Source organism: Pinus tabuliformis, chromosome 2_1, assembly GCF_031772625.1.
Source record: "Pinus tabuliformis cultivar Carrire ecotype Pingquan chromosome 2_1, CPIR1, whole genome shotgun sequence".
Lineage (NCBI taxonomy): Eukaryota > Viridiplantae > Streptophyta > Pinopsida > Pinales > Pinaceae > Pinus > Pinus tabuliformis.
This window is the reverse complement of record NC_142299.1, coordinates 51,305,615-51,324,563: the sequence shown is the minus strand read 5'-3', so window position 1 is coordinate 51,324,563 and position 18,949 is coordinate 51,305,615. Positions and strand designations below refer to the sequence as shown.

Here is an 18,949-nt window from a genome sequence, read left to right as displayed (position 1 = left end):
TAGGCTTACTTAAAGGAGATTGCCAAATTGCATAGAATACACAAGGCAATTATTTCAAGAAGAAATCCAAAGTTTACCCCAAACTTTTGGAAACGATTATTCAAGCGTTTTGGTACAAATTTGAACTTTAATATGACTTATCATCCACAAATTTATGACCAAATAGAGAGAATCAATCAAGTGATTTAAGACATGCTATGAATAATGTGATGGATAAGCTATTTAAGTGGTAGGATTACTTGCATTTAGTAGAATTTTCTAGCAATAATGGATATCAAGCTGAGTCCATTTGAGACATTGTATGGTAGTAACTTTAATATTATAGGTATTTGTGACAATTCAATAGACATAGTAGCACTTGGGCCAGAATTTCTCAAACAAAGAGAAAATAAAATGCTTAAGATCAAGTAGAATTTAAAGGTAACATGAGAAAATGAAAATACTTATGCAGATAAATGTAAAATATCAAGGGAATTTAAAGTTGGGGAGCATGTGCTTTTGAAAGTGAAACTAAAGAAAAGTTCATTGAAGTTGGGGAGTTGCACTAGATTGGAAGTTAGAGGTTGTGGTCCTTTTGAGATCTTGAATAAGATAAAACCCATATCATACATGCTTGTGTTTCTTACTACCATAAAATTTCATATTGTGTTTCATTTGTCATTGTTGAAGAAGTGTGTGTATGATGGTAACCATGCCATTGATTGGGATTAGATTTAGGTGGAACTAGAAAGATACTTTCAAGAATAGCCGATGTATATAACATATGGGGAGATCATTGTGTTCAAGAATAGAATCATAACAAAGGTAAATGTCCAATGGACCCACTATATCCATGAAGAACAACTTGGGAGTTGGAGGATACTATGAGGGAGATATGTCCACATATATTTTGAATTTTTTTGATGTAAACATTTCTATTGCTATAAAAAATGATGATGTACATCATGTAGAAATTAGGCTGTATATTTGCAATTGCTCATGAAGTTTTTAATCAAAATCAAAAGACACAAACGTACTCTACTGCTCTGCGGAAAGTAATTCACAATTTAGAACAAAAATCTTAGACATGCAATAAGAAATCACACACATGAAAATAGTATTTTTATCCGGGGAAAGAAATTTACTAAAAACCCCAATGTCTGCTTGCATTAATCAAATGAATAGAGATGTATTACAATTGCTTTGCCCAATTGAGTGCACCCTACAAGTGCATAACCTATCTCTCAGCTCATTGAAGGCCTCTTAACCACACTTAGTCAAAATTTGCCTCAGCTTGAGCTCCTATTTACTTGCAATGTTCCTTGAGGAATTATCCCCTATTATTGAGGAAATTCCTCTAATTGAATTGCACAATTCCTTAGTCTGATCATCTGACTGCATGCAACACTTGTACACTCAAGACTAGTCTACAACTGATGTTACACTACCTTGGAATCTCCGCCTCAACTGGGTAACTCGAATTATCTACATGAAACTAGCTATTTTGGGTTAATTGATCAGTTAATTAGGTGATCACCGAGTTTGACTGAAGTCCCACTACTTAACTGACCTTCCACTAGTTCCTCCAAAGGTTAGAACTAGTTTGACTAAAAACAACCTGAGATAACTGACCTTGATTGCTACGAATTAGCAATCACACATGCTGAACTGAAATATATCTCCTCCAAGCTCAAATTTATTGAGTAAAATGGGTGACACAAGCCATGTCACACAAGTTAACATCATCCAAGTTTTCAGCTGATGTGTAAATTCAAATTTTTTCAATTTAATCAAGGCAAGATTAAATTTAGAAGTTCTTGCTGCATTTTTCAACACTCCCTCTCAACAAGAAAGGGATTATCAACCACCCCTATCCTACACCTGTGGAACTTGAACTTCCCTCTTAACAAGTCCTTTGTCAAAATGCCAGCATCTTATTCCTATGTCAAAATGTACTTCAACAACATTATCTGCCTCTACACAAAATTTTGTAAATGATGATACCATATATCTATATGCTTGGATTGGTCGTGAAAAACAAATTTTCAGAGAGATTAATGCAACTCTGATTATCACAGTAGATCACAGTTGGATCCATCATTTTACCAAACAATCCAAATAGTATATTTCTCATCTAGATCACCTCACATGCTGCTTGACTAGCAACCATGTATTATGCTTCTGTCAAGTTGAGTGCCACAGATCTTTGCTTCCTGTTGTACCAAGAAAATTTTGCAGACCCAAAACTGAAAATTCCATCTGATGTACTCCTTTGGTTTGATGGACTCCCATCCAATCTGCATCTGTGAAGCCACATAGCTTCACTCCCTCTATCCATTTGTACCATAGTCCAAACTACGTAGTGCCTCTGAGGTACTGTAGAACATGCTTAGTTTTCCTCCAAAATAATTTGGTTGGCATAACCATAGCCTGGCTTAGATGGTTGACCACATAGCACATATATGGTCATGTGTTCACAAGATACATTAGTGAACCCACCAACTATCGGTAAATAGTAGCATCCACTTCCTCAGCTGAAGTGGCATCCTTCTTCCTCCAGCTAGTCGCTAGAGGTGTCTCCATGGGTTTGCAACTGTTCATGCGGAACCTATGAAGTATCTCGTTGGCATACTTACCTTGAGAGACAAAAAGTTCCCCATCGCCTTGCCATACTTCCAATTCGATGAAGTAGTGCATGAGACCCATGTCCTTCATTTCAAACTCTCTTGCAAGGTCCTCCTTGCAAGATTTGATTAGTTGCTCATCACTAGTTAAAATCAAATCATAAACATATAAGACAATAATCAACAACTTACCTTATACCAAGATATGATAGAGGTTTGCATCTGCTTCACTTTTGGAGAAGCCAAAACTAGTGAGATAACTATCGATCCTGGTGTGCCAAGCACATGGTGCTTGCTTGAGACCCTACAACACTGATCAAAAGTCTCGAAGCCTTCAGGTTTCTCAATATACACCTCCTCCTCAATAACTCCATTGAGAAATGTTGTTTTTACATCCATCTAGTGGATATTTCACCTCATTTGTGCAACTAGAGCAAGAATTGATCTAATGGATGAGTACCTTGCTACATGAGCAAATGTATCCTAATTTTAAATCCCATCAAATTGAGAGTACCCCTTGGCCCCAAATCTGGCCTTGTACTTTTCTATGCTTCTGTCTACTGCATGCTTTACCTTGAAGATCCATCTTGAACCCACAACTGATTTATCTGCTGTTCTTAGGACCACTTCCAAAACACTATTATTTACAATGGATTCATATTCCTCCACCATTGCATCAACCCACACAGGTTTCTCTACTGCTTTCTCAAAAGAGGATAGCTCAGTCTCTATAAGCTCAGTCATTAGAGCAATGTAGTGTAGTGATCTTGTGACTTTCTTTGCTTGCGCTGATTTAAAGGAGAACCTACATTCTCCCTCACATCCTGCAAAAGTATCTCAACTTCCCTGGTCATTTTCCTACCTTCTTTGAATGGTTCTGCTTAAGTGGATGTCTCCACTCTTTTCTCCTCAATGTGTGGATGATCCACAACTTTCCGAGGCTCCTCCTTTGGAGCTAAAAGCTCTTCTTCTGGTGGGATTTGAAGCTCCCTCTCAAGAGAGCAACACATGGCTTTATCTTCGTCAAATTTTACATCCCTTCGCACAAATGTCATTTTGAGGGATGACAAGTACACACATTAGTTTTGGGGAGTTTCTGTGAAACCCAAAAATACCCCTAATTCCGCTGTCGACTCTAGTTTCTTCCTTTATTATTTAGAGACATGATAGTAAACAGAGGCTCAAAAAACACTGAAGTGCGACACACACGAATTTCTCCCCAAGAAAGCCTCCTTTGGTGTAATCATGCCCAAAATTCAATGAGGACTCTAGTTCTGCAAATAGATTGTCATGTTGCATGCCTCAACCCATAAATGCAGAGGTATGCCTTGGTCATGCAACAACTCCCTCGCTGCTCCCATAATGCTACAGTTATTTCTCTCAGCCACCCCATTCTACTGTGGGTTGTGGGGTGCTATCAAATCTCATCGAATGCCTTCTTTCGTACATTTTTTTTTAAATTCATTTGACACGTACTCACCTCCATTACCACTCCTGAGATCCTTCACCTCCTTCTTTGTTTCTTTCTCAACTAGTGCCTTTAATTCTATAAACTTGGAGAATGTCTCAACCTTCTTCCGCATGGAGAAGATCCAACACTTCTATGAGAAGTCATAAATAAAAATGACAAAATATTTGTGCCTGGCAGTGGAGGTTGTTGAGAAAGGTCCATAAACATCAAAGTGGATCGTTTCAAGGACTGCATGTGTTGTGTTGTCCCGATCATGGAATGTGGATTTTGTATACTTCCCTAAAGTACATCATTTGCATACATCCTACTGCTCAAGTGATCCTTCGGGGAGGCCTGTGGTTATCTGCTGCATGATATTCAAAGTACCATGATGAAAATTTCCAAGTCTTCTATGCCAAAATTCATCGACATCGTGACTTTGCACCTTCTCCGCCTTTGTGCTCAATGCAACACAATCCTCCACATCTAGCTTGTACAGGTTCTTCACACGAACCCCGATCTGCTTCACATGTCATGTGGCTATGTGTCTCAGGAATTCCTTTCCTTTGCTAAAGATCACATCATAACCATGGTCTTCCAAAACTAAAACATAGATGAGATTTTTCTTGAGGCCCGAAATGAACACGACATCCTTGAGCCTGAGGGGGGAGGTTGAATCCCTTTGAAAGGTGACTATATCAATCCAAGTTGAGTTATTCCTTTCTTCATCCCCCACCTCGATGCTCATCTATAAATATTTCTCTTCTAGGTCACTGGAAAAGTCTCTATTCCCCATCATGTGGAACGATGTACCTAAGTCCAAGTACCACATGTTCCCCATCACTGTGTTGGTCATGCATGCAATGAGGGTAAAGTCAAGCTTGAACTATGAAGCCAAGGCTTCACCTACTCCTCCTCCTAAGGTTTTCTTTCTTATCTTCTTATGCAGACACTTCATGGCAGAATGCTCAAATTCATGACAATGGAAGTATTTCATTTTTGACAAATCTTTCTTCTTACCCACTTGATTGGGTTTTGGTTTGGATTGGGATTTCTTCCCTTTTCCCTTCTTTGCTTTTCCGACCAAATCAAATTTTTCTTCACCCTCCCACTTGGATGAAGTCCCATCTTTGGTATTTCACCTTATTTCCTCCTGTACCAAATCAGACCATAAGCGCTCCGAATTCGATAGTTTCTCCCTCCCGTTCATCGAATCTTGATAACTATGCCAGCTCTTGGGAAGGTATAGAAGGGCTAGGCTTACCAAGTCTTATTTAGTGACATTAACACTGACCTCGCCAGGTTCATCATGACATTGTGTAAACTTTCTCAGATACTATGAAATTTTGTCATTCTTCTGCATCTTGATACTTCGAATTTTATCCTTGAGAGGCCAAATTCTTGTAGTCACTACTATTCTCAAACAATTTTGTCAGTGCTTTCCACATCATGAATGAAGTTTCTTTTCTGTGGAGATTTGAGACAATATGATCCTGTACTCCCTCCAATATTATTCTCCTCACCTTGGTTACATCTTTCTTCCACTAAGCAAGGTTATGGGCATCATATGCTCGAGGTTTTGCAACACCCGCCTTGATGTATTCTAGCAATCCATTGTCATCCAATATCGCCTCCATGTGATCCCTCCATGCAACAAAATTAGAGGTGCCTTCCAAGGCATACTCTACCATTAGTCCATTCAAGGCCATCTTCTCAACTCTGAAGAAATCTTGCTACACTTGTCTTCAATTTTGAACCTCTGAGAAACAACTTCGAATTTCCTTCTCTATTGTGAATCCAACTCTGATACCATGTATAAATTAGGCTATATATTTTTAGTTTCTCATGAAATTTTAATCAAAATCACAATACACAAACCTACTCTACTGCTCTGTGGAAAGTAATTCACAATTTAGAAAAAAAATCTTAGACACGAAATAAGAAATCACACACATAAAAATAGTAATTTTATATGGGGAAATCAATTTTCTAAAAACTCTAATGCCTGCTTGCATTAATCAAATGAATAGAGATGTATTACAATTTCTTTTCTTAACTGAGCACACCCTACAAGTGCATAACCTATATATTTTCTCACTAAAGTTATTTGAATTAGACTTAGTGAATTTTTTCCTTAGCTTGAGATCCTATTTACTTGCGTTGTTCCTTGAGGAATTAGTCCCTATTATTTATGAAATTCTTCTAATTGAATTTCGCAATTCCTTAGGCTAATCATTTGACTGCATGCAACACTTGTACACTCAAGACTAGTCTCCAATCAATGTTATACTACCCGGGAATCTCCACCTCAACTGAGTAATTCAAATTCTCTGCATGCACTAGTTATTTTGGGATGATTGATCAGTTAACTGGATGATCAATGAGTTTGAATGAAGTCCCACTGATTATCTGACCTTCCACTAGTTCCTCCAAAGGTTGGAACTAGTTTAACTGAAAACAACCTGACATAACTAACCTTGATTACTACAAATTAGCAATCACACATGTTGAACTGAACTCTAAATCTCGCAACTCAAATTTATTGAGTAAACTGGGTGACACAAGCCATGTCACACAAGTTAACATCATCCAAGTTGTCTGTTGATGTGGAAATTCAAATTTTCTCAATTTAATCAAGGCAAAATCAAATTGAGAATTTCTTGCTTCATTTTTCAACATCGAGGTAGTGAAAAACCTATTGAGAGAGGAATGCAATACATTACTTTTCATCCCTAGTTCAAAATTATATATGTATATGGTGAATAACTAAGATTTGAATGATGTAATATTCAGGATTGCGCATTTAATGATAATTTTAAAAATAAATTATAGGTTGTAGAATAGAAAGACAAAGGATGGGGGTTATGACTCCACAATAGGGGAAAGATAAGGGGCTTTAATAAGTTAAGGGGAAATCACCTTAGTAAGTGACTTAACCCAAAGTTCTTGCAACCTTATGTCATTTGATTATCAATTAATATTTGTTTAATTAAGCCTTGGGGGTTAGTGCTTGAAGGAGGGGTTGTGTGTTTCCAAAAGGATACATACATCTTTCATTCCATGAAAACCTATGCTACACCTTTTTGCCATGCATTTAGTTGTAAAAGAAGCTCAAACAATTTGGGTATGCTTTAAATCAATAGAGAGTTTGAACTATCAAGACTTTGAATAACCCTTACAAAATATCATTTGGTAGGGGGAATCAGGGAAATTATCCTTTAACGAGATACCATGAGCATACCATAATTTAATTATGGAAATATACAACCATGGATCATGTGAGAATTATGTTGTATGGATTATAATCAATATCATTGAATTTTTTTCTCCAAGTAATAATCCTTGGAATCCCAACAATGAGATTTCCTAGCTAGCTTGTGTTGGAGCTTTGATGATAAGTGGGATAGTTTGAGGGACTATTGAGCAGAGAAGGGGATCCCATTCCTTGGGTTGTGCAAGTTAATGAGAAAGAGGGTTGTGTATTGGGATTTCTATAAGTGTAAACACTGACTATGAAGATAGGAATTGGGCTATTAGAAGAGACTCAGAGATACCCATATAAGAATTTTCCCTTGTAAATTCATAGCCTTATGATATGGATTGGATCATTATATTACTTTTCATCCATATTGATGCTTTCAAAGTGGAAAAATTGGAGGAATCATCTCTTAGGACCATTTTGTAGGTTTTAACCATGTACAACAATTACCTGCAAATGAATTCTTAAAACATAAAATATACAATGGCGAGAACATAAAACAAATACACAAATATTTTCCCTTGGATCCCAAAACCGAGACTACCAGATTGATTTTTCATTATGTTCCTTTCAATGTTACAATACATATATATACATGCCGAAGCATTCATAAACCCCAATCCATTAACCCTGGATTAGAACATAACCGTAGTTCCCTTGACCAGATTTACAAAATACCATGGGAAGAAAACCATCATGCCCAAAACCATGTGCAAAACCCATGCAAAAAACTATGGGTAGGTCTGCCCACCATCTTTGGGTCCGCCCCCCATCCTTGGGTCCACATATATATAGTAATTTTTTTTCCTGGGGTGCTACCCCAAACCTCGTGTAGGGGGGCTACCGTCGCCCTATAAACCCCCTGACGGGGGGGATTCCAGCCCACTTGTGACCCCCCTGCTACGCCTGATGCAACGAACAGGTGGGGCTATCGACCCCTTGTGACCCCCCCGTGCGTGCAACTAGTCATGGAAATAATATAACATATACTCAACACATTTTTACTGGTGGGACCCAATTTGGAAAATTAGGGTGGGAAAATTTTTGAGAGCGCTTTGAGACATCAAACAATATTTTTGATGGGTACAACTTTTCCACTTTAGTGCAACACCCCTTTTCCTATTCTACACACAAATACCTTTCCAATGACGTAAGAATCATTCCAATCAGAGTTTGTATGCGAAAGTTATGTCACTCAAAATTTGACCTTCCTATTTTCACCACCATAATTCGAGAGGATGCCACGTCAGCCCCCATTATTCATGGAAAAGGGGCTATCCATATGATTATGATGAAGAAGAATCTATATTATAACTATGGTTGAGGCAGTCAAATCTAACCACTAGTAGGCTATTGGCTGTGTTATAACCGGGCCACTAGGAGGAAAAAGGGGTTCCATTCCTTTGAGTGCATTTGTTCTATAGATGAGGAAAAATAACTAGGAGGGTTAGGAGATAGAGCACACAGAGAGGATATGTGAACTATAATAACCACATGCCACAAACCATACTTCTTTGTACTCCCATACATTTTCTATTCAGAGAAAGAGAGCAGAGCAACCTCACCTTCCAGCTTGGTTTTTCTCTTAAAAGGGTTTCCCAGGTCATATCTTGTGTCAAATATGTGTGTGTAAGAGAGATTTTATTTCATTGTTCTCTATTTTCTGCATAATTTTTAATGCACATGCATACACTATTAACAATATTCTATAGATCTAGAAATCTGAAAAGAAATAACATTGCAATAGTGCAAAATTTCATATTTTAAATATAATTTTATCAGATCTGTTGTGACACACTATGTAGTGGAATATCCAAAACAGTTTACAGATCACCTTAGCTTGAGGGTGGCCTTTGTTGTAGAGAGAACTTGCGCAACAATGAGCGTATGGTTGGAAAAAATCTTCTTCTATGTTTGGTTGGTGACATTTTCCAGGTGGATGTTCATGAATGTACCTGTGAATTATGTTGAATTATTATGGTTTATGTCATGGGTTGAATTAATTTCTAGTTTTTTTTCTAACTACCTATATTAACTTGAAATTTATAGATTACGATCTCATGGATAATTGAATGGTTTCATTATCAAATATGGTAATAGAGAAAAGTTACTTTGGATTTGGTTGGTTACATGAGTACCTCATATCCTCAAAGTGCATAGACAATATTGGATATGTTGCATCATCCATACTAAATATTTAGTTCATAAAAAATTTCTTGGTTTCCAATTTAGAACATAAATTAATGAAAGATATACACTAATATTTTCACATGTGAAAATCAATCTATAATGCACGCTACGAAACAATTAGCAAAAAAGGATCAAAAGACACAACTAATTAGTGTGAAAAAAAACACATTAAGGATTGCCAAAAAGACTTGCTTTAGCAAAGCGATAGCTAGCAAGCAATCTCTCACTACTTTTAAAACACCCGTAAATTTCATTTAAGGAATTCAAAGGAATGAAAGGAAGAGAAAATGGATATGTTTAACACCGTTACACATAAAATGTGTATATCTAGACTTAAGGCGGGGTTAATGAAATTTAAAGAATTCAAAGGAATGAAAAGAAGAGAAAATGAATATGTTTAACACCGCTACACATAAAATGTGTATATCAAAACTTAAAGTGAGGTTAATGAAAGAAAATGAATTGTGATTCTTTAGCCTATAAAAACCCAACATATAAATATTTATAATATCATTAAATTCAATGACAAATAAATTATAAACTTTTAAAATATAAAGTAAAAAAAATTCAAACAACAAATGAGACATAAATACTTTAAAGAACATTAACATAGTTTGCAACAAAGTCTTTCTGCTAACTCTTATAAAAGCAAGATTCGCAAGCGGCGGTAGTCCCTGTCGGGCTTGAAATCAAATAATAAACTAATTACAGCTTTGGAATTGATGAAAAGAGACGTGGTAGCACTAGTAGGGCTATAATCATTTATACTTGCTCAAGTCGTTAAGAATTGCAGCCAAAGAAAATTCTCAAGGCTCACTAAAATTCTATCAAGAAAAATTAAGGCAATTTCTAGAAACTATGTTGAGGACAACGCATAATTCCTGCATCAGTGAGCATCAGTACGAACCTTGTTCCTACAACCGGTATCAGAAACCACCGCTAGTATCCCTCATTTGATAGGAGTGCAGTGATGTTGAATAGCGTATCTTGGACAGCATTGTGATCGGTCTCAGCTCCTTCGTTGTATAATTGTTGACATAGATTCAGTTCTTTGGATAGTTAGCCAGACATAACTGCCCTCTAGTAAGTTTGCTGCCTGAACATATCCTTTAGAAGTTCGATTAACCATGTCAGCAAACTTGTCAAGCAATGCCCCACCTTCCAAAGGAACACCTTACCTCCCATGCATTCTCGTTCTTAGTTTATAATTAGTATGATTGGAAGCGAGGCCATCTGCTACACTCGGGTCTCCCTCGCTTGAAGCATCAAACTTGTTGCTTTCACATTGTTTGTCGGCACGCCCTTCCACACATAAAGATTCAGGGAAGATTGCTGTTGCAAAGCCCTAAAAAGCTTTCTTGGTGAAGTAAAAAGATTGAAACCCTCAATTGTCAATGGGGATGTCGACATCTGAAAATATGGGCATCATTAGAACTTTGAACTCTCCAAAATAAAATTTTGATTAAAAACAGTACCAACGCCGTAGAACAAATTAATCCCAAACCAAAGCCTGCATTAAAAATGCACAATAATGACAAAGAAAGAAACGACCATGAACGAGTTAATTTAGAACCAATGCAACTGGGCCATTAGTTTCTTAACAGTGAAATTTGTCCCATCTAAGAGCATCCTTCCTAAAATTTGCCAAAATCATCACTGTAGCATCAATATATTTATTAGAAATGCCGACTACGAATTTAATAAACTAAATTGCCATAAACAAACGCCTACTTTGTAAGAATGACAGGTGGTGGAAAATAGTTTTAATTATAATTTATAATTCATTAAATCAGAGGTTAAACAATCTTATTATTACTTTTTTTATTCTAATGACTTTTTTAATTCTAATTGAAAGTGATACACATACTCCACATGCATCCTTGTGAGTGTTGCTTGTTTCAAATTTTTTTTGGAAAGTTCTCACTTTGTTTGTTCAGTTTCGTTTCTCTGTTCAACATGCTAGCCATGGTGATCAGTCAGAACTTTATTACCAAAAATTGTTCAACACGTTTCGCTGCTCAGGGTTTGCTTGGGACAGACAGCGATGGCGGAAGTGTCCCACGAGTCGTGATACAGTGTCGCATGAGCTCTGGTGGCGGAAGTGTCCCACGAGTCGTGATACTCGAAGCATATGATGTTCACCCAGTCCAAATTTTGGGCAATGGAGGTCACAGGGTACGACCTCTTGTCGGCGGCTAGGAGGAAATACTGCGCAAAATAGACAGTTGCGGTGAGGAGGAGCCGAGGGCGATGCCATTCCCTGGCTTCCAGTTTAATGGCATGCCTCCATTCAACGAAGAGGCTGCCCAAGTTTTGCATCTCTGTCGCGTCTTTGGGAATCTCCAAGTCGAGGTCGAGGCTGTTGCTTAAGTTTATTGTTGGAAATTTCCAGTGTGGAATGGGCCTAGAGAACTACACAAACATTTCTAGATGGTACTCGTAGATCGCAAGCAAATTTGGTGATGGCAGTAATCACAAAAATTTTGCTGGTGAACAGTCTCTGACTGATTGGCTGCAGAGGGTAAAGAAGGAGCAGAAGAAGAAGAATGCTAGCCATGGCGAGAATACCATCGTGCTTCCTTCTGTTGGTCATGGGGTTTGCTTTGTTGTATTTTCAAGGATTTCATAAAATCAAAGATCAACGGTTGTCAAATGACATAATCAGTGAGAAAAAAGCAGAAATTGAGACACTGCAGGAACAATTACAGGTACAAACGCAGAAATTGAGACATTGCAGGAACAATTACAGGTGCCGAAATCCTTTCTTTTTTCTTTTCATCTTCTGAGTGTACTGCGGTATTGTCCTCAGTAATACAATCATTCATAATATTGCAAACACCATTAAGTATTCAGAAATTTAGTTTAAGCATACCTTGGAAATTTCATCTTTTGTCCTGCACATTTTAAATATGAAATATTTCCACAAATATAATGTGTTTAATTTTCTTGGGGTGTGTATACACAAGAAGGCATTATTATGATTAAGATTTCAGGATTAATTAAAAAAGGTGGAAACCACAGCTGAAATTCCATCTGAATACCCCTACTGGCCATGAGAGATCTGGCTCACTTGCGCCATAAAGGCCCTCGGGGGCAAACCATTGACATAAGCAGTTTAGCTCAGCTACGCTGTAGTGACAGAGTATTTCCAAGGTATCTTCTTTGTCTATGATCAGTAATTTGTAGTGCTCAAGTGATTGCTCAGTGATTTTTCAAATGGAGTAATATACATATTATAGAACTTGTATACCAGAATGTAAGAAGAAACCTCAATAAAGCATGAATATTTGAATAGTTTACATGCCTGATAAATATTGTCCTCTAAACAACTAGGTAGTTATAAGTAACGCGTTTTAAAACATCAAAGCAAGTCCAATTCGCTAGCGTAGAAGCTAGACAGGAGTAGATATAGATACGAGCCGTGCAACTCTCAGCACATAACTAAAAAATAATTGCATCATAAATTGAGCACAAAACCAACAACCAGATGCTACCAAAATGTTTCAAGGATGATGAGTCTCTGTAATGATTTTTATGGTTATCAAATTGAAAATTGTAATTGGAAAAATGTACTTTTTCTTTTGAAATATGAATAGATAATGTAAGGATTGATAATTAATATTTACCTTTGGAATATGAATAGAAAATATAAGGATTGTTTAATGATATTTACCTGCGATGTGATGCAGGTTAAGAATCACGAGATCTTCAAAAATCACGATAATTTAAAATTTTTCATTTATAGAACCGTTGTTGGCTTCTTCGTCTAAAAAATCACTCTGCAAGTCCCTAGAGGGCATGGCTGTCAAAATCACTCCACAAGTTTCTGGAGGGCATGCCAATTCTCTGTGCTCCACAAGTTTCTGGAGGCCATGCCAATTCTCTACGCTATGGAGCTGCAAGTTTAGATAAGAATAGTATTAAATGTAAGCTCAACTATTGCAGAGAACACTGGGTTAACATGAGCATGCTACGACAATTGCTTATTGCTTAGATCTGGTTGAAGAACCAACACACTGGAGAACACTGGGCTAACATGAGCATGCTACGATAATTGCTTAGATTTGGTTGAAGAACCAACACCAGCAGACGACCAATCTAAAGAACAATGTGTTTTCGATGTACTGAAGAGGGGCGAGAGGAATTAAGAGGAGGTGGGAGGATATTGCGTGGAACGAAGAGAGGACAGGAGATAGAAGAGGTGACAAGTGGCAAGAAGAAGCTGCAGGTGGCGTGTTGCTGGAAGTGGTGGCTTTGGATATTGAACAATGTGTTTTAGTTTTAAAAACTTTGCATAAAATAGTTTACTTGCCCCAACCTTCCTAGTTTGCATAAAATAACTTGCTCGCTCACACATTTGTTTTGAAAAACTTATGATAAAATAACTTGCCCTCACTGAAATAACATTGGGGCACATGAGGCCGACAATAAGAGGTCCAAACAAAAACATTGGATAAAAATTTGTTGAGCAAAACATTTTATTTAAAACATTGGTTTAAACCTGAAATGTACCGAATATATTAATTGGTCAAAGTGATTTAATAGCTGGTCAACACTGGAGCGAACGCTATAGTCCCTGCTATGCCAGAAGCAGGGACTAATAACTCAAAATTCTAAGATAGATATAAAAAAATATTTATAATATTAAATTGAATAGAATTATTTATCACAGGCATCCCTAATTTTCGGGAAGTAATTCATCACTATAATGACGAGGCATACTAGACATCCTAATCTCTAGCCCTCTTAGAAAGGACAACTTAAAGTTTTCTTGAAATTGAAATATTGCCAAAGAAAATTAAATGATAGTGATTGAAACTTTCCAAACTATAAATATAAAGAATCTGAACTATTTATTTTATCAACCAAAGAGGAAGCAATAAGAAATCAAAGATGCCAATGTATTTTATTCCAAAACCTGAGTTGTAAATGTATTTTATTCCTTAATTTCAAAATTGACAACCCGTATCTTTCAAACCACGAAAGCTATTTATCAATTTTGAAATATACATAAATATTCTTTTTATAATTGATTGCATTTATTATTTACTCGCACATAAAAGTGAAATGAAAATATATTGCAAGGATTAGTTTCTTTAAAGAATCTTGATTTCTTTTCTTTTGACTTACAGTTGGTTATGTGACCTTTTTTTGTTGGGTGGCATGAAATTTAAAAAAATAAAAGGGAAAAGAATAAAGATAAAGGATAATATTTTGAAGTGCAAAAAAAACATTTACATTAATTTAATTTAATTAGGTAAATATTATATTTATATATTTTTGTAAATATTATATATGTTATGTGCTTTTATTTATATCTTATTTTGGACCTCTTAATAATGTGATTTGATTTTATATATATATATATATATATAAAAGTGTATTTGCTAACTTAATACTAATCGTTATATTTATTATTTGAAAATTTATAAAAATAATTTTTAAGTGAGTGAATGTTTATGTATACTACATTTTAAGACCTCCTATATAACTAATTAGTAATAACTTTTTTCCCAATAAATTTCTTTCACAACTAAGTCTCAAATTGTCAATATATTTAACAATAAATAAAAAAATATAACATGACCAATATTATTGAACAACAAACATCTTTTTCTACATAACTAATCATATAATTAGTGAGAGTTTTTTAACAACAAATCTTCCTCACAACTAAGCATAAAACTACCAATACATTAAATAATAGGTGGAAAAATTTAACATGACCAATGTTATTGAACAAGATGCGTCTCTTTCTCCAAATAGAATCCACACATGTGCTCCACAATAGGCTTGTCATCTCTTCACAACTAAGCATCAAACTACCAATGCATTAAACAATAAGTGGAAAATTTAACATGACCAATGTTATTGAACAAGATGCGTCTCCTTCTCCATGTAGAATCCACACATGTGCTCCACAATAGGCTCGTCATCTCTTCACTAATGACATCAAAGATTTATATAGTTTGAACATAATTACAAAACCCACCTAATCTAAACCTTGGAAAATTCAAAATAATTCTTGATATTTGGAGTTTAAAATTTGCATCACAAATTTCTCTTATCTCTAATAACCTTAATTTTTATCAAGAAAGCATTTACTAACTGAAACCCAACACCAATGTTTATGATCAACTAACAATAAGATTGTACAACAATGCTCATGATCAACTAACAATAAGATTGTAGTATTGATTTATTTCTCCTCATCCTTCACTTTTCATAAAAAAAAATCTAGCTAACTTAGACCTGGTACTAAATCTAGCTAATCGACCAAGCTATTGAGGAAATATTAATTATGAATTGTTCATAAACATATATATAATTAATAAAAAATAGATTTGTATTTTCTTAATAATCATTTCATTTTCTCAATAATATATCAAGCATATGTGAAAGTGAAAGTATCAAAATCCCTATAATACATTGAATTTTAGTGTCTATTGGTACAATCTCAAAACTCAAATATGTGACTAAAAGAGACACACTTTTACAATGCCTTTTTATAATGTTTAATAAATTATATAAATATTGATTAACAAATTAGTGAGAGATTATTATTTCTTCATAAACATAAATATAACAAATAACATTGAGATTGTATTCTCTTAATGGTCATTTCACTTTGGCCCGATTGTGATATCATGACATAGTTGTATTGTATTTGGTGTAACACTTGCAGTTGATATTTCAAAGTTATAAATTAAGACATGTTGTAACTAATTCATTTGTGGCATTTATGAAATAGTTATATTTGGTGTAATAATAGTTGATATTTCGAAATTAAAGATTAATCTCTGAAGACATGTTGTAAGTGACCTTTTGTAACATTTATGAAATAGCTATATTGATATTTAAAAGCGAAAACATTAAAATGATATGCTATCCAGTTATTTAACAAAAAAACAAAACAAAAGAATATATATATATATATATATATATATATATATATATATATTATTTGCTAAATTAATATTAATCGTCATATTTATTATTTGAAAATTTATAAAAATACATTTTTTTGTGAGTGAATGTTTAACCATGTATACTATATTTTAAAACTTTTTATATAACTAGTCATCTAATTAGCGATAACTTTTTTTACAACAAATATCTCTTACAACTAAGTCTCAAATTGACAATGCATTTAACAATAGGTAAAAAAATATAACATAACCAATATTATTGAACAACATACACCTCTTTCTAGATAACTAATCATACAATTGGTGAGAGTTTTTTCACAACAAATCTTCCTCACAACTAAGCATCAAACTACCAATGCATTAAATAATAGGTGGAAAAATTTAACCTAAGCATCAAACTACCAGTGCATTAAATAATAGGTGGAAAAATTTAACATGACCAATGTTAATTAAAAAGATACGTCTCTTTCTCCAAGTAGAATCCACACATGTGCTCTACAATAAGCTCGCCATCTCTTCACTAATGGAAGCAAATATCTATATAGTTTGAACATAATTACAAAACTCACCTAAACTAAACTTTGGAAAATTCAAAATAATTCTTGATATTTAGAACTTCAAATATACATCACAAATTTATCTTATCTCTAATAACCTTAATTTTTACCAAAAAAACATTTGCTAGCTAAAACCCAGTACCAATGTTTATAATCAACTAACAAGAAAATTGTACAACAATACTCATAATCAACTAGCAATAAGATTGTAGTCTTGATTTATTTCTCTTCATCCTTCACTTTCCATAAAAATAAAATCCAACTAACTTAGACTTGATACCACTATTCACCTTTAACTAATAGTGAGATTCTAATGTTTAATAGATTACATAAATTTTAATCAGCCAAGCTATTGAGGGAATATTAATTGTTCATAAGCATATACATAGTTAATAAAAATTGGATTTGTATATTTTTAATAGCCATTTCATTCTCTCAATAATATAACAAGCATATATGAAAGTGAAAATATCGAAATCCCTACAATACTTTGAATTTTAGTCTTTATTGATACAATCTGAAAGCTCAAATATGTAACTAAAAAACACACTTTTACAATACATTTTAATAATATTTAATAAATTATATAAATATTGATTAACCAAATTATTAAGAGATTAATATTTCTCTATAAACATAAATATAACCAATAACACTGAAATTGTATTTTCTTAATATTCATTTCACTTTCTCTCAATAATAATTCAAACCTATGAGTGAAAATAGCAAAATGCCTACAACGCTTTGGGATAGTAATCAGTTTTTATTGGAAAAAATTTAAAATTTAAATATCCAATAATTTAAAATTTGAATACGAAGGTTACACTTTTACTTCTAGATGATGTCCAAATGTCTCTAAAGTTGAGATGGTTAATCTAGTTAAAAATAAAATAAAATTTAATCAATTAAAAATAATTTTAAAATTAAGTTTTCTTTTTTTCTTAAAAGGAATCATTTTGGTAAATAGTGAGTTTAAGTATTTCGAGACATGTTGTAATTAGATCAATTGTGAAATTTATGAAATAGTTATATCTGGTGTAATTGGTAGTTGATATTTCAAAGTTATAAATTAAAACATGTTGTAACTGGCTTGTTTGTGACATTTATGAAATAATTATATATAATAACTTATATTTTTGAAATTAAAAATTAATCTCACTAAACATGTTGTAACTAACATTTTTACAACATTTATGAAATAGTTATATTTGTAAAATAATGACAACCTATATTTGGAAGCAAAAATATTAAGATGATATACTAGCCGCACATTAAACTGAAATGCTAAAAATTTTAAATACAACTTTCTTATACAATCACACATTCGCCATTGAAGTGTAAGAGCCCATCTTATCTCTACTTGAAATTAAAACTGTTAGATAACAGTTCTGAAACTGATAAAGGTGAAGGATCAAGGATAACAGTTGTCCAGCTTTTGTTTGAAGTGACTCTAAAGGATGGGCGATATTAGCAGGTATTAAAAAATACGAATAATATTTTTATTTTGAACACTTACAACACAAGCCGACCTTAGCTCAGTTGGTAGAGCGGAGGACTGTAGTGGGATACCAAATCCTGGTTGTCATCCTTAGGTCGCTGGTTCGAATCCGGCAGGTCGGAAATATAGTTTTAAATTTTGCACTTCGTCCTTCTTGTTTCTATTTTCTGGAAACGTAGAGTGATTTAATCAGTATTCTGCACTTTTTTTTTGCGCTTTGGTGTTTGTTATTAGGCATTGTTGGTAAATACGTATTTTCCATTTTAAAATATTATTATTTATGAATGAAGAATTAGTTTGAAATTACAATACCTCTTATTTTATTTTATAAGCAAAGACAAAGTGAGAAAGTAGAATAATTTTAAAGAAATCAACCTTCAGAATGGTATTCCTAAGCATTTTTGTAACAGTGGAAAACAACGTATGCCCACTTTGAGATTTCATATACAAATGAGGAAAAGGC

At 34.3% G+C, this 18,949-nt stretch overlaps 1 non-coding gene across 1 annotated transcript; it reads left to right on the top strand.

Moving 5' to 3' along the window:
- Positions 1–18,512: 18,512 nt before the first annotated feature.
- Positions 18,513–18,608, top strand: TRNAY-GUA (transfer RNA tyrosine (anticodon GUA)). The gene is made up of 2 exons: positions 18,513–18,549; positions 18,573–18,608. It is a non-coding gene; the product is annotated as a tRNA-Tyr (tRNA).
- Positions 18,609–18,949: the final 341 nt, after the last annotated feature.